We start from the raw sequence: 16,241 nt of genomic DNA, 5'->3' as shown, positions 1-16,241 counted from the left end.
ATTATTAACTCTTATGATTGAAGTATTTTTTAAATTATATTTATATGTATTGATGTTTTGTCTGTACATCAGGTGTGAATTACTGGCAGGTATAAGTATCCATATGGGTGCTGGGAGTTGAACCTGGGTCCTCTGTAAGGGCAATCAGCACTCAACCGCTAAGCCAACTCTCCAGTCCTAAAGTTGGTTTTTTTGTTGTTTTTGTTTTTTTAAAGATTTATTTATTAAGTACAGAGCGTTCTACCTGCATGCCAGAAGAGGACACCAGATCTCATTACAGATAGTTGTGAGCCACCATATGGCTGCTGGGAATTGAACTCATTCATGACTTCTGGAAGAGCAGTCAGTGCTCTCAACCTCTCAGCCATCTCTCCAGTTCTCTGAAGTATTTTAAAAATTCAGTTATTCATTATTATGGAGGGAACATGCATGCAACAGGGCACATGTAATGGCTCAAGGACAGCTCTGTGGTTCAGTCCATCCACTGTTACATGGGTTTTGGGATTGAACTCAGGCCCTCAGCCTCTCTGGCAGATGCTTTTACCCTCTAAGCCATTTCATTGGTCCCATGATTGAAGTACTTAACAGTTGTGTTCAAATACTGACTGTTTCAACCAACCTATGTGTTATACTGAATTTAGGACTAAACCCTGCACTGGCCAATTAGTGCTAAAACAGTTCATCAAATATCCACATGCAAATGGAATCAGGTGATGACCAGGAGACACTGACTTGTATGCACCAAGCTGGCGTAACCATACCCTGAGGTGTCCAGGATGTTTTCACAAGTATAGGATACCCACTTGATGGCCTTCGTTCCACAGCAATGCATTGCAGAGCACAGACCTGCCTGGCCAAGGCTCTCTGACCTCTCCGCCTGCAGTGTGTCATGTGTGACATTATCCTAGTTGCCCGTCTCACCCTGAAGGTGGAAGGGTCAAGGCTGCCTCATAGCACACCACATGCATATAGCTTTATTTTACCTACATTCCTCGCAGTAACACGTTTCAGGCAGGCACAGAAGGCAAGAGGAAATGGTGACTGCTCCTGTCAAACAGCCCAGACAGGGGACCCAGGAACCTACCACAGCCTTCCCACTAACCCCACACCACCAGTCAACCACCATGAGGGCTGTCACACAGCTTCTACCCAAAGGCACACCGTGCACCTGGCTACAACATAGCAGCCAGGCTGTCTGTCCAAACAGACATCAGAGAAATAATTTCCAAGATGCAGTAAACTCCATTTTAGGTAGCACAGGAGAAGGAAATGGGTCAAAAATGTTCTAATCAAAAAAAGGAAGGACAGAGCCTAAAGAGATGGTGGTGGTTAAGGGTTCTTGCTGTTGTTACAGAGGACCAGAGTTCTGTTTCTAGCAACCATTAGCAGCTCCAGGGGGATTAAATGCCTCTTCTGTCTTCTACTGGTACTTAAATGGGGAAATGGGTACACACATAAGACAGACAGACAGGCAAAGACATACACATTAAATCCTTAAAAAAAAAAAGTATTGGGGTTGGGGATTTAGCTCAGTGGTAGAGCGCTTGCCTAGGAAGCACAAGGCCCTGGGTTCGGTCCCCAGCTCCGAAAAAAAGAAAAAAGAAAAAAAAAAGTATTATATTTTCAATTACCTTTATAAACAAGGAGATCTCATAGCATCTCCAGAAGTGTTGGGCAGGAGGACCAAAGTTTCAATGGCTTTATTTGTTTGTTTGAGACAGGGTTTCTCTGTGTAGTCCTGACTGTCCTGGAACTTGCTCTGTAGACTAGGCTGGCCTCCAACTCACAAAGATCCACTTGCCTCTGCCTCCCACGTGCTGGCATTAAAAGGGTGTTTACCACCATGCCTGGCAATATTAACATATTTAAAAAAGAATAAAGCTGGGTGTCTGTGTGTACCTTTGATCCTGGCATTCTGAGGCAGGCAAATATCTGAATTCAAGGCCAGCCTGATCTACAAAGTGAGTTCTAGGCCAGCTAGGGCTACAATAGTATGAACCTATCTTAAGGGGTTGGGGATTTAGCTCAGTAGCAGAGCGCTTGCCTAGCAAGTGCAAGGCCCTGGGGTTCAACCCTCAGCTTGGGGAAAAAAAAGAAAAGAACCTATCTCAAAAAATAACCAGTTTTTATTAGCATATATTAATAATACATAATGATGAGTTTCACCAACACCTTCATACACGTTATATAACGTAATCTGATCAGATTCACCCCCTTGTTACCCTCTCTTGCCTACCTCCCCAAGTTTGTCATTCTCTTTTTATTATAGATTCTTTTTTTTTTTTTTTTTTTTAAGATTTATTTATTTCAGGGGTTGGGGATTTAGCTCAGTGGTAGAGCACTTGCCTAGTAAGTGCAAGGCCCTGGGTTTGGTCCCCAGCTCCAAAAAAAAAAAAAGATTTATTTATTTCATGTATGTGAGTACCCTGTAGCTGTCTTCAGACACAGCAGAAGAGGGCAGAGATGGTTGTGAGCCATCATGTGGTTGCTAGGAATTGAACTCAAGACCTCTGAAAGAGCAGACAGTGCTCTAAACCACTGAGCCATCTCTCCAGCCCCCTATTACAGATTCTTATTAAACTTATACTTCAATTTTTTATTTTAGCTGGGTAGTGGTGGCACAGGCCTTTAATTCCAGCACATGGGAGACAAAGGCAGGCAATCTCTGTGAGTTTAAAGCTAACCTGGTCTACAGAGCTAGTTCCAGGATAGCTATGGCTACACAAAGAAACCCTGTCTCAAAAAGAATCCAGAATTTAAGTGTGTGTGTGTGTGTGTGTGTGTGTGTGTGTGTGTGTGTGTGCATATACACGCATGTGCTCATGTAGGAGTCATAGTGTACATGTTGAGGTCAGTGGACAACTTATAGTTCAGATTTCTGCCTTATCCACCCGGGATCCACCTTAAGTCATCAGGCTTAGCAGAAAATGCCTCTTCCCAGTGAGCTACATTTCCATCCTTTTTTTTTTTTTTTTTTTTTTTTGGTTTTTTTTTTCGGAGCTGGGGACCGAACCCAGGGCCTTGCGCTTCCTAGGTAAGCCCTCTACCCCTGAGCTAAATCCCCAGCCCCCATCCTTTTTGTGAGAGGGTGATTTGTTGTTTGAGTGCTAGCATTAAAGGGCATATGCCACAATGCACTGCTAAATGCTTAACACACATGCTTAGACAGTCCATACTGACTTTCATAAATATACATATACACACATATACACTTATGAATATATACACACACATGTTATGTATATGTGTGTAGATATATGTGTGTCTGTCTGTATGTGTGTCTGTCTGTATATTTTGGGGAGAGAGTGCTTTTGAGGCAGGATCTCTCACATGGCCCTGGCTGTCCTGGAACTATGTAGACCAGACAAGCCTTAAACTTGCAGAGATACACCTGGCTCCTCTTGAGTGCTAGGATTAAAGGTGGGTTCCACACCTCCAGCCTAACTTTCACATAAGGTTTTTACAATCCCAGATAAGGTAGGTGGACTGTGGGGTGGGTCTAGGTAGTTTGGGCTACAGAGTAAGTCATGTGTCAAAGCAGAAAACAACAACAACGACAACCAAAAAAAAAAAAAAAACCTCGTGGAATTTTCGCTTAGTATTTTTGTTTGTTTTTGTTTTTCAAGACAGAGTTGTTCTATGTAGCCCTGGCAGTCCTGGAACTCACTATATAGACAGACTGGCCTCAAACTGGCCTCGAACCATCCACCAAATGGAAGGCAGAGACTGGCAGATCTTTGAGTTGGAGGTCAGTCTGATCTACAAATCAAGTTTCAGGCCAGCCAATGTTACACAGTGGGACCCTGTCTCAAAAAACAAACAAACAAAAATAGGAACTTGACAGGTGCTATGTGGCATGCATGCCTGCGATCCCAGAACACGGAAAGGGTCAGAAGTTCAAGGTCATGCTCAACTACATTTGAGCCCACCCCAGTTACATTAGATCCTCCTCAAAAGTAACAAAATAAATGTAAAGAACACACCAACTGGTGCCCAATACCAAATGATCGGCCCTGGAAACATAATGCATACAAGTAACATTACCCAAACTGAGCAGGTTGTATTTTATGTATTTAAGGATACATCTCTCTCTCTCTCTCTCTCTCTCTCTCTCTCTCTCTCTCTCACACACACACACACACACACACACACACACACAAAAACAATCCAAGAAGTAGAGGCCATGGAAGAGAGCAAAGGGAGTACTTACTAGGGGACTTAGAGGGGGGAAATGATGTAATTATATTATAATATAAAAAATAAAGCTGGGGGGCTGGGGATTTAGCTCAGTGGTAGAGCGCTTGCCTACCAAGCGCAAGGCCCTGGGTTCGGTCCTCAGCTCCGAAAAAAAAAAAAAAAAAGAGAGAGAGAGAGAAAACTAAAGCTGGGGGATATAGTGCAGAGGCTACTCACTTGTCTTGACATGCATAAGGCAATATCCATCCCGAAAGAGAGAGAGAGAGAGAGAGAGAGAGAGAGAGAGAGAGAGCACCTTTGCTACTTAATTTACTATTATGTGATCTGAAGTTCCTTGAGCTCTGTATTCCTCAGGAATAAGGATAATGTTAGTGCTAACTGCTGTACGTGCTTCTAATGATCTAGAACAAATAATTGCTCAAAATTATCATCCCCTGAGATAAGAGTTGTTATTGACAGACTGACTGTACCTGGGGCAAACAGGAAGGTAGATTCTATGGAGGACATGCAGCCACCCATTTCCTCATTGTCACCCTTTAGATGGCACCATCAGAGGCACTGGGAGGCGACAGACAATATGTCCACTCAAATGTCCCCTTACTCACTCAACGGCAGTGAACTAACACTTTGGAGCACCTGTTGCTTGTAAGAGCCCACTGCAGACAACTGACCTTATATGTTTCTTTTACTGAAATAGCAGATGCCACAAGCCACAAACAAGAAATGAAGGTGGGAGAGAGGATGGGTGACAGCAAGGATCAGGCTCTCCGCAGGAGCGGTCAGCAGTTCCCCATCCCTGAGGAACCCATTCAGGAGTTGTCCCTTCAACATCTCTGACGATATGGAGCCTAGTCCCCCAGGTGTGTGCGGAGACCCACAGAACCACTGAACCAGATGTGCAAAGGCCAATCCAAAAGAGCATAACCCAAAAGCTTGTCCAACTCTCAAGAGGTGCCCCACTCGGCCGTAGCTTCTCGGAGGAGCAAGGGGGACTGCGTGCCACCGCCCTCGCGTCCCCCCGGGGCCCACCGGCTGCACTAAGCGCAGACCTCCCTGGTTGCCTCGCCGGCGCGAGCGATCAGAAGGCGCGCTCCGACTCCGCTGTGGAGACACAGGCCCTCGGACCTGAGGCCACGCGGGCACCAAGTTCCGCGCGCGCCCCGAAGGGATGCGCGGCTCGCCCAGCGAGGCGAGAACGCCGGAGTCCCTCGCGCGCGACCGCGGACCTCGTTCGAGCCCCAAGGCGCCCAGTCCCTCCCGCGGCCGTCCACACTCCCGGCGGCCTAGCGCCACGACTCTCCAGCCCGGGCCCTGCCGCGGCCTAGGTGTCACACGGGCCTTCCCGAGACCCGTCCCCGCGCGCCCACACCGCCACAGCCCACTCACCGGAACGCGGTCCCCGCGGCGCCACCGACCCCCACGGCCGCCCCGCCCCCGCCTGCGGCCAGCAACCCTCTGACACCCAAGCGGAAGTGCGGCCCGCGCCTCTCCGACCCACAGCCCGCCGCGCCGCTCGCCGCGCCCCGCGCCGTCCGTCAGCCGCCGCCTCGCCAATCAGCGCTCGGCCCGCAGGCCGCGCCGGGGGCGGGGCCATGCGGATCACGTTCTCCGCACAGCTTCTTCCTCCACCCTATCAGAGTCTGGCTCACACGGGGGAGTGGCGGCGCACCCAGCCAATCACCGCTTGGAAAAGGTGGGTTTATGCAGATACTATAGCTAGAAGGAAGGGGAGGCAGGAGGAAGGGGAGTGACCTTGGGAGAGGCTAGTTTACAAACAGTGAGTCAGGTGGCTGGGCGTAGACGATCCCAGGCTGGCGCTGGGCTAGACCTGTCCTTCGGCTCCGGACCCTGCAGACGCTTCTTACGATTGCTGGGGTTTGGACAAAAGGCAAATGTCGCCGCCGGCCTTTGCGCGCCAATCTTGGCTTTAATATACCCTGGGGCTAGTTTACCCCTCCAGTTGCCTCCCTGGCCGGTTCAACCTGTTTAACACCCTTAGGCGCCCTGTGGTCTGCAGTGGCTCCTGGTTAAACTGGGGATCGCTGGGGACACGACACCCCTGCAGCTTGTTTGGCCTTAGGAAAGCTAATTGACCTTTCTGAACACTCAGTTTACTCTGTAGCCAGGGCTCCCCAGCCTCCTCATCACATTTGAATGAGGGTCTGGTTTGAAACAGGCTGAGTGACATGAACCAAGATGGCTACTTGACTTGCATTAGACTTTGCAGGACACAGGAATTTCAAAAGTATGGGGCATGTGGTTCAGTCCTAGACAGGAGATTCAGCCCAATGTCAAACCAGAGGGAAGCAAGTCAGATGTCTCCTGTCTTTTACAAACCTACCCAGAAGCAAGTGAAGTGAGAGGACTGTAGGTGTCTGGTCCTTTGAGGGCAGAAAACCAAGGAGGAAGCAAGACCCCCAGGCCACTCAAAGCCAGCTGCACCTGACATCTGTCCTAGGCTTTCCAGTTACTTGAGTAACTACTTGGGGTTTTTTGCTGAGCCAGTCTGAGGTTTTGGCAAAGGGGTTCTGAATCTCTGAAATCGGTAACGTATGACCCATGACCCTTCAGCACATAATGAAGGATTCTGCCCCCAAGGCCACACTACTTCCTCCAGTAAGGTGGTGCTCACACACAGGTTCCCCCGGCTGCCTCTGTGGCCCACTCTGCAGATGCTCATGACCTCTGCAAACATGGAGTGAGTGCATGAGCTTCTGTGGCCCAGCAGACCCTGTCTGCCTCTCTGGCTCCCACCCCGGGGACAGCCTGGCTTTCTGGTGGCCCCTTCTCAATGGCGCAGGGGAGACGTGCTGGGACTGGAAAAGAGCCCCCTGCATGCTCTGCTCCTAAAGAGAGAGACAGAGGGAGGCGGGCCAGGCTTCCGAAACAAAGGCGTTGCCATGGTTACCTCTGAAGAAAGCAACTCCAGTCCGCTGAGGGCTGATGGAAGGGTGCGGCAGCTGGCCCCCCAGCCAGGACAAGGACGGCTAGCCGGTTGCCACGGAGATAGTCAGGTTGACCAGGTTCAGCAGTTTTTCTGGGGACCTGGCCAAGACCAGCTCAGAGTCCCTCAAACCCACCACCACCCACATCCTCACCTAAATCTCCAAGATCAGCCCCTATGCAAGGGACAAGCCTCAGAAGGACACAGCTTACTACCTGTTTTTTTTTTTTTTTTACTTTGAGCTACAGAGCCCTGCCATCTGGGCAGGATAACCACCCAAGCTGAGTGGAGTAGGTGGGCTAACCTAGGGTGGTCCCTGGGGCTGGGGTGGCATTCCAACCTCCTGTCTTCCAGCTCTGTCATGGGGATGAGGATAGCCTTGAGTTCCTCACCTCCTGCTTTTACCTCTCAGTGCTGAGCTGACAGATGCCCAGCACCACGCCTGGCTCTCTGCCCCTTTTAGGGGCTGCCATGTCTTTCAGCAGGTGGCAGGACTTTCTCAGGTGCAGGACTGGGTGGCTCAGCATCTCCATCAGTAGGGGAGGGGGCTTCCTCCATCTTCACCGAGGGGCAGTGTTCTCTAGGACGGACTAGTAGGGTGTAGAAAGAGGCAGAGTTGGTTCTGCATCTTGCCATGACAGATAGTGATAGTTGAAATGACCCCCACGTGTTCCATGATGTCCCTTCCGGTTCCCCCATTTCAGCAGCCGACCAGGGAGATGTGCGTCATTGCTCCCACATTACAGATGTCAGACATGGAACTCAACCCAGTTAATGCCTCCTGGGGACAAGGCACAGAGAGGTCTGATGGGTCAACAGTCTGGCCATGCCCAGACCCCAGACCAGGATCTGTCCTGAGCTTCCCGAAGGGGTTATGGCTGAGGGTCACAAGATCAGATTCCACATCACAGGACCCCAGAGTAGCTTCAGCTTTGAGTGCTCTCAGCATCTGAGAAGTGCCAAATGACTGTTTGGAGAGTGTGTTCCTTCCTGCTCAGCTCCTGGGACACAATGGGACGCCATGAAGGTGCTGCCCCACCCCACATGGTGTAAGTAAAAGATACATCCAGTCCCAAGTACTGAATGGAGGTGGGGGATCACAGGATAAATCCTGGGGACCAAGCCAACTCTGAGGGCTTAGAATGGAGGGCAGAGGCTCCCTGACAGAATCCTTCTGTCTGTCTTTACTACCCCTTCCCCATGGGCAGGCCATCTGCCTGTGTCTCGCAAGGCCCACGCAAGGCCTCCCTTGACCACAGCTGGTGCTGTGGGTGGTCACAGCCAGATAGCAACACAGACCCCACCATCCTGTTCCCCATCCTCACCCCTGAAGGACACATAGCAGAGGTTATCGTTCCCCATTCCAGAAGGGAAACTAAGGCTTAAGAGTAGCAGCAGCTCGCCCAGGGCCAGGCTGCCAGCCACCCACCCTCTGCCCTTCACCCACTTCACTCTTACCTCTTTGCCAGAGTGCTATCTCTTCATCTCAGCCAGTTTGTAGGCCAGCTGGGCCAGGGCACGGCATCCAGGAACTGGGGTGCCTTGCATGTGGCCCCACCTGGCCCCTGCTGCTGAAGCCAGCCCGAGGCCATCTCCTCCCCACATCCCCAGGCCCCTGGCAGAGCACACTTCCAGCTCCCTTCTCAGCCATGCCATGGAATCTTCCGTGGGGACAGGAAGTAGGCTGCCAGTGGGCAGCCTGGCCACAGAGGCCTGGACCAGCTCACGTGGCTCGGCTGATTCTTCCCAGCCAACTTTCAAGTCTCCTCTGCAACGTGACGACGCTGGCTTCCCTGTCGGGGAGGGTGGGTATTTTTAGGTTGAACCCGCCTCGTGAAGAGACAAGTTATCAATAGCAGCAGAAAAGGGCTTTTTCTTATTCTTCTTCCCCCTGTGGCTTTGGGACACGAACAAGCTGCACCCATTAAACTCTGCCAAGAGGAAGCAGGAAACGCGGCATTCCCCAATAAACTTTTCACCCCAAAAGTTCTCTCCATTCGACAGCAAGGTCCAAGTCGTCCCAGGCCAACCCCAGCAGTCCTTCCTCTTCAGGAAAGCTACCCTATCCACCTACCCAGTGACAGGTGACAGGCCCTGCAGAGGTCAAGGAGTGAGGATCCAGAGGAGGTGGGAAAGGAGGCCCTACAGATTCCCTTCCAAGCACCAAGGAAGTTACTGGGCCATTTCTCAATTCCTAGTGCCGTGTGCCCAGCTGTAGGCTGAGTGCCCTAGAGTGGATTGGGTCAGGTAAATGCCCAGCTACTCAAGATGAGTGATCACAAGGAACCCTGCCTACCTGAAGTCAGGAGGCCTCGCTGCTCAGCTATCTACTGCTTCCTGAGATCAGAGGGATGTGTGAAAAGCCGGTCAAAGCCAGCACGCTTCTTCCTCCCCCACAAGGCTGACCAGAGTGTGTGGACCTAGCACGTTACGGACGCTGAGATTTTCTGACAGGACACTAGAATGGCATCCTGCCTTGCTGAAGGAAACATTTGAGCCGACTTGGCTGCCTGCCCTTCAGGATTGGTTAGCAAGCACTCTGTTTCTGAGGAAGCCCAGAATAACAAAGGCTTCAGCAAAATAGAAGTGTGCTTGTCTCCCATGTGACAGGAGCCCAAGCAGCCCTGTCTGGCTCCTGCCTTGCTGTATCACTCAGCTAGGGTTCCTTCCAGTCTCATGTCACATCATGGCACAAAAACAGTGGCTGGTGCTCTCTCTAGCCACCACATACATCTCTAACCAGAAAGGAAGGACAAAAGGAGGGAGGAGGGATGGCAATGCTGCCCCTGTCCCCAAGATGAATGCCCGGCCAATGAACCAGTGTGTCCCTTTTCCCAGCTGTGCCCTGGCTGGTGGAAAGTGGGTCTCTCTCTCTCTCTCTCTCTTTTCCCAGCATCCACTTCTCCGCTCACATCTCACTGGCCAGGACACGATCCCCTGCTACTTTGACCAGGCTGAAGCATTCTAGCTGAGGGCATCACTGGCCTAAATAAAACAGACTCAGGAGGGATTGTTACAGTGGTTGATTGTCTGATAGGCCTACCCACCCAGGCCCCAGGGGCTGGGACTTCACACGCAGGCATGCACGCAGGCACGCACCCACGCACGCACGCACACCTCAGCCCATAACAATGGAACTCCACAATAACCCTTATGGAGCCAAGGGCAGCGTGGGCTGGTTGGCAGCTGGACTCCATCTCATAGTCTTTAGGGCAACTCCATGCCCAGCAAGAAACTGGCCCAGGGAACTTTAGTTCCTTCTTCCTGGCTGTACCCGAACCGATACAATATGGATCCTGTCTTTCTTTCCTCCCAGTAACCCCCGAGCACCTGCCACACACTGACCCTGGCCTGGACCTTGGGGCCCAGCATGAGTGGAGCCCAGATGCAGGGTACACCTGAACAAAAAGAGGTCCCGGATCCTGGCCCCGATCCACCATTCCCAGGGGCCCACGTTGGGTGGCAAGGATATACGCACATCCTCGTGCAGGGAACTGGCAGGGCGGGGGAGAACTGGAGGAACGACAGCTGGGCTGGGTTAGATTTAGCTTGGTGAGAGCCAAATGCGTTGGCCGGAGCCGCTGGCTGGGCCTCGGTGCCAGGGAAGCTGCACACCGGATGGGAGGGGCAGGTTAAACATGCCTGGGGAGCTGGGAGGGATAGCAGAGATGAGGTTCAGGACAAAGAATGGAGGTTTCTTCCTTCTGGTAGTGTCCCAGGCCAGTGGAGAAGGCTAGCCAAGGCCACCCCCACCCCCACCCCTTCTTGGCACCAGCACACTTCCTCCATAAGGTGGAGCTAAGGACATAGGGGAAAGGAGTCCTTCTGGGGGGTATGCACCCTTACCGCACCTTGTGGGAGGTGGTCGAGAAAGACACAGCCAAGGACCTAGTGTCCACTGCCTGTGTGCCAGGCTGGGGTACCACAGAGGTCAGGAGCCCTGCCTGGCCCCTGACCTGTGGTGGAGAGGATGAGGCGGTCTCTCACCATGTTATACTCTCGCTGGGCACAAACCTATGCCGGTGTGTGAGACGCAAGCTGGATTTACTGCATTGATATTGACGTCTTAAAAATCTTAGGCCACGTCTTCTTCCCATAGCAGGTTTAGCAAACTCTACAGCCACCCTATAGAAGGAGCAGGCTGGGCAGACAGCTCATGCCTCAACCAGCTCAGTGACTTATCCACTCCAGATATGGGGATGGGCCAGGCCATCAGGCTGGGGTTGTTTGGGGAAGAGATGGAGGGGATGATAAAGAGCCTCGTGCTGGGCTCTTCGCCAGGGCTGGGAGAGGTCAGGAAACCCAAGACATCCTTAGTCATGGCTCTAAGGGCCCTTCTTTCTGGTAGTAGCCCAGGTCAGTGGGGAAGACCTGGAACATCCCTGGAAGATAGAGTTAGCCCAGGGCTTCCCCAGTACCCTTGCCTCAAGAGCAGCTTGGCCTTCTGAGCCCTTGGCAGTAGGAGATGGTGCAGGTAGAACCCACACAACCAGGTAGGACAGAGCCCAGAGGTCACACGGGTTTTCACCTGCCATCTGCCCGTGCTCCTTCATTTTCCTGGGGCTTGGAAGGTGTGTGAAACCCCTTCAGAGGGCACCTGGTCATCTGCACAGGATCCATCTAGGAGCTACCTTCACTCCTCCCCACCAGCAGGCTGACCTCAGACAGAAACGCTTGACAGCCAGAAACAGGGTTTGAATACAGAGCCCACTACCTACCCTTGGACTGTGAATTGAGATACGGGCCTAAAGGTGCCACACTCGAGGGAGAGGTTCACCAGGAGAGCAGAACCAAGGGGACACAGGTAGCAGTTAGGCTCCTAAAACCAGCCACTCTTACAAGGTGAATGAAATGGCTAACTTTCTCCACTGGGCACGCTCGGCCGGGATCCTCCTTCAAAATGTCAGGAATGGTAAGGCACACCTTTAGTCTTGGCACTTAGGGAGGTAGAGGCAGGTGGATCTCTGTGAGTTAAAAGCCAGCCTGGTCTACACAGAGAGACCCTGTCTCCAACCAACCAACCAACCAACCAAAAGACAGAGTCTAGCCTCCTCAGTTCTCAGGTTCTGCACTGCCACGTGACCCACACCCGTGTCCCAGCCGGAACAGGTAAGCGCTAGCTCCACCCGGCTGAGTTCTGTGGAACTACAGCTTCACCTGTCAGCACCCGGTGCAAGCCCTCCTAGGTGTCCCCACTCTGAAGCCCACCACCAGCACCTCAGCCCTGCTGTCTCTGACAAGTCTGGGGCCTTAGAGGAATCCTCTTATGTTCTCCTGTTGTGTTCTGGCTCTGTGGGCTGTGAGCCTGTCAGGTAAATAGACGATTGTGTGTGTGGGATGCAGGTATCAACAAGGATCTCAGACACCCACCCAGCCTTCTTCCTAGGGCTCTGTGGAAATAGCACATGTTCCTGTTTCTACAGCTCTGGTCAGCTTCCACACCCAGACACACGTTCTCCCCCGACCCCCTCGGGAGCTTCTGAGGCCCCATCCTTTCCCTCTCTAGGGTCCAAGGACTCGCCTGCATTGATTGCATTCACAGCCCTACCCTGTGCAGTTTGTCTCATCTTTATCTTCCCCCTGAGGAGCTGCCTGGATTCCCAGGGGACATCACGAGTAAACAGAGCCACCTTACAGAGGGCTGGGTCTTCCATGAGGGCTGGGTCTTCCAAGCAGCCCTAAGCCGACGTTCACTCAACTTCTTTTCTTTCTTCCTTCTTCCCTTTCTTTCTTTCTTTCTTTCTTTTTCTCTTTCTTTTCTTTTCTTTCTTTTCTTTCTTCCTTTCTTCCTTTCTTGTTGTTGTTGTTTTATTGTGTGACTGAGGGCTGTGGAGAGGTCTCAAGGCTCTAAGAGAAGTGGGGGAGTCCACATAACTCTGGGGTGGATGTTGGGGGCTGGGCATATTCACAGAAGTACGGCCACCACTCTAATCACAGGGCACAATGGGGAACCCTGGAAAAAGCCTGAGGGCACCCTCTGGGGTGCTGATGGGCTGACCCTGAAGGTATGTGACTGGGAGGGGATTTCCTATGGGGTGTGGGAAGAGATAAGCACCTGCCCCCACTAGCATCCATGCTCCAGTGGGGTGGAGTGCTCTTTGGCCCAGGTTAGAGTCCAGGACAAGGCCAGCGAGCCAGTTCAGCAGACTCTCCCACACCCAGAGCAGAGGAAGAACGGACAGGGGATGCCTGGTCCTCCCATGATCTTAGGTGCTACATGGAAGGCACCGGTTGGCTACATGGAGTAGCCTGGTATTGATAGCCCCCGACTTGACCATCTAGTCTTGCACCATTAGACTGGGGTCTACGACAGAGGCAAGAGTCACTTTGTCATGGTGCCGTCATATGTGGAGTGACTGCGGTGGGGTCCAGAAGATGGTCAAACAGAGGGCAGGAACCCAGAGATATCAGGTGACGTAACATTCAGGCCACACAAGGTTATGATGGTAGTCAGATGTACAGAGTATGGAGCCCAGACAGCAGGTGAGCAGCCACAGTCAGCCACAGATCAAGAGTCCAGACAGAGGCTGGACATAATGGTACACACCTTTAATCCCAGCACCGAGAAAGCAGAGACAGGTGGATCTCTCAGTTTAAGACCAATCGGGTCTGCAGAATGAGTTCCAGGTAGCTAGAACTATATAGGGAACTCCTGTCTCAAACCTCTCACCACCCAAGGACTCCAGATAGAGGAACGACTTAGACCTACCTAGCAGGAACCAGGCCAAGGGCATGGAGGGGTTTAGTGTGGGTGCCATCTGGGCTTTTGGGAGAGGACCCTGTGAGGACAGGTAGAGTTGAGACGATCACAAGGGGCTGCGCCTCCTCTCTCTCCAGAGCAAGGCCCTCCATCATAACACCTGTCCCCATCTCTAGAGACAAAGCAGTCTGAGAGCTGGCCAGTGCCCCTCCGTTGCATGACATTCACCATTCACAGCTGCCTAGAACAAGCCATAGCCCAATGGCCCCAAAAGAGCACTGGCACAAGGAGGGTGGGAACTGGCATACTGTTGCCATAGTCTGGGAGGCTCTACCAAACACTCCGGGGAAAGGGGTAGAGGCTTCTGGCCATGGACTAGGCTCCATACCATCGTAGAGCCCCACAGGAACCCACACTCTGCCCGGGAGCCTTGAAGGGTCTCTGGAAGAGGGCTGCCTCCACTTCTCTCTGGCTTTCCTGTTGTGGTTGCCTTGGACTTAGCACCCAAAGGACAAGATGTCTGCATGTTCCAGAGCTGAGGTCAAATGGCTACAGATGCTCATCACCTGCCCAGACTCCATGAGAGCTAGCATCATCAGTGGCCCCATCTCAGGGAACAGGTGGCCTTCCAAGACACAGTCCACCATCCTGCCACCACGGCCTCTCCAGCAGCCTCACTGTCCGCTGGTACATCAGGAGACTGATGTCACACTCTCTGTATGACCCTATTCCGTACTCTACCCAATGGACAGAGTGGACCCAGGTTCTCGGAAACTTGGCACGGCTGTCCCCCAAGAACCCCACTACAGTTCCTGTTGTGTCGAGATCCTGTCTCTGAGGGACAGCGTGTGAGCTCCTGACACCGGCACAGGGTACTTGGTTGAATGGTGATCCCGAGGGCAGATGCTAGGGTGACTGACTGCAGCTGGGTTTGCCAACGCTCCCTTCCTCTGTTCTTTCCCTGGCCATTGTGCACCCACACCATGGCTGTCACAGAGGCATACTCTAAGACAGGGAGAAGGGAACAGGAACTGCAGGGAGCCGCAGGGAGAGATCTCAGGGACAGTCTGAGAAGGAAGCAAACACGGGGGAAGCAGGCTGGAAAGGAAAGTTGTTCTTTGAGCACCCAGCGTCTCATCTTCCCTGGACTTTTGAGCCCTAGGCAACATCAGCCATGTCTTTCTTGAAGGACTTCTTCAGTTGGCTTTTGTCACCACGTTCAACTGAACAGCAACTCCATCTCCCATCTCCTTTTTCCTTCCTGACACCTGGTCCCCAAAGGGGGCATGGAGAGGGCCAGCCCCTGTGTCTGTTCTGAATCATGGCCTCAGATGCCTTTTTTTTTTTTTAAATCACATTTGGGTCCTGAGCTCATCAGGGTGCACCGGGAGCTGGCTCAGAATGTCACGGGATGGGGGGTTGGAAGGGGGGGACGACAAGGAACAAAAAAAGAAAAATCTGCATTCCCATATTCAAATAAGCTCCTGCAGGAGACAGCAGACAGCAGTTCCACTGAGGAAATGAAGCGGCTAGAGACCAGGGCCTGGCAAGCGCCTTGCCCACAACAAGCCGGACGATTGCCCTTCAACCAGCCCTTGGTGGTTCCTGTTCTCTCGTTATTTCTCATTAGTGAGCAGTGTTCCTACACAGCACAGGCAGAGAGCTCCGCGGCCAGCAGCACCGGTCTCGCCCTTAGTTCAAGGGAGAAAGGTCTTTTCTGGCAATGAGGAAAAAAGCTAGAGGCAGAAAGCCACTTGGGACAGCGCCAGAGGATGGCGCTAGCCAAGCCGAGGCTGTGACCTGCACTGGCTTCTTTAGCCCAGAGCTGCTCTGGCCCTGGTCCCCAGGTGTGCGTTCCAACTATCCTTTTGTGTGTGACCGCACCTCAGTCTTGTAACACCCAACACCCAGATCCCCGCTCACGGCTGCAAACACTGCACTCCCTGAACTCTGGAGGTAGGCTGCACCTTTCTTCCCCTTCCCCCCCACAGCTTATTCCAGGCTTGAAAGACATCCAAAGTCTTCAGGTCCCCACTTGGACTTCATTACACAACTGCCTCTAGCTGGCTCTGGGCATCTACCCTCCACCTGCCCAGTTAACCCCACTGTGGCCAACGACCTTTAAGATGCCTCTCGAACCCTCTTGGAGTTCCCCACCCACCCCAAGGAAACATCAGTATCCTGTCCACAGAATGAGATGAGAAGCCTCTCCCCTTTCTGTGCTTCAGCCTGGCTGCGTTAGACTAGGCCACCCTTTTTTTGGCCGCTATTCCCTCTCCCAAACCTCTATTTCCTTCCTCTCCTCTCCTCTCTACATTTGTGACCTAGTGACCTCTTATCACTGGGGAATCCCTTTAAAAGTCAGAATCTGGCCCCAGTCGAAGTGGGGCTCACCAGCTA

The 16,241-nt window shown here is 52.3% G+C and overlaps 1 protein-coding gene across 1 annotated transcript in view; it reads right to left on the bottom strand.

The window, feature by feature from the left end:
- Window positions 1-5,692, bottom strand: part of Osbpl2 (oxysterol binding protein like 2) — a 44,763-nt gene extending 39,071 nt beyond the window's left edge. Inside the window, exon 1 of the mRNA XM_032904932.1 lies at window positions 5,584-5,692. The gene's annotated coding sequence lies outside the window, so the exon portion shown is untranslated. The remainder of the gene's footprint in view (window positions 1-5,583) is intronic.
- Between the last annotated feature and the right edge of the window lie 10,549 nt (window positions 5,693-16,241).

Source organism: Rattus rattus, chromosome 5 (genome assembly GCF_011064425.1).
Source record: "Rattus rattus isolate New Zealand chromosome 5, Rrattus_CSIRO_v1, whole genome shotgun sequence".
Classification (NCBI taxonomy): Eukaryota; Metazoa; Chordata; class Mammalia; order Rodentia; family Muridae; genus Rattus; species Rattus rattus.
Note: the sequence above shows the minus strand (reverse complement) of the source record. Positions and strands in the feature narration are given on the sequence as shown.